The sequence below is a fragment of the Dipodomys ordii genome, unplaced genomic scaffold (genome assembly GCF_000151885.1).
Source record: "Dipodomys ordii isolate 6190 unplaced genomic scaffold, Dord_2.0 Scaffold81, whole genome shotgun sequence".
Taxonomy (NCBI): domain Eukaryota; kingdom Metazoa; phylum Chordata; class Mammalia; order Rodentia; family Heteromyidae; genus Dipodomys; species Dipodomys ordii.
In genome coordinates, this window is record NW_012267297.1 from 2700990 (window position 1) to 2701421 (window position 432).

Here is a 432-nt window from a genome sequence, read left to right on the forward strand (position 1 = left end):
GCGATCGAGGGGTGCGCGGTCCTCCCGGGGTGCGATCGAGGGGTGCGCGGTCCTCTCGGGGGGCTCTCGGGGGCGCGCGGTCCTCCCGGGGGGCGATCGGGGGCGCGCGGTCCTTCTCGGGGACGCAGGGTCCTTCCGGGGGGGCGATCGAGGGGCGCACGGCCCTCCCGGTGGGCGCGCGGTCCTACCGGAGCGCGATTAGGGGGCGCACGGTCTTCCCGGGGGAAGATCGAGGGGCGCCCGGACCTTTCGGTGGGCGATTGAGGGGCGCGCGGTTCTTCTGGGGAGCGATATGGGGGCTCACGGTCCTCCCGGGGGGCTCTCGGGGGCGCACGGTCCTCCCGGGGGGCGATCGGGGACGCGCGGTCCTCCCGGGGGGCGATCGGGGGGCGCACGGTCCTCCCGGGGGGCGATCGAGGGGCGCACGGTCCT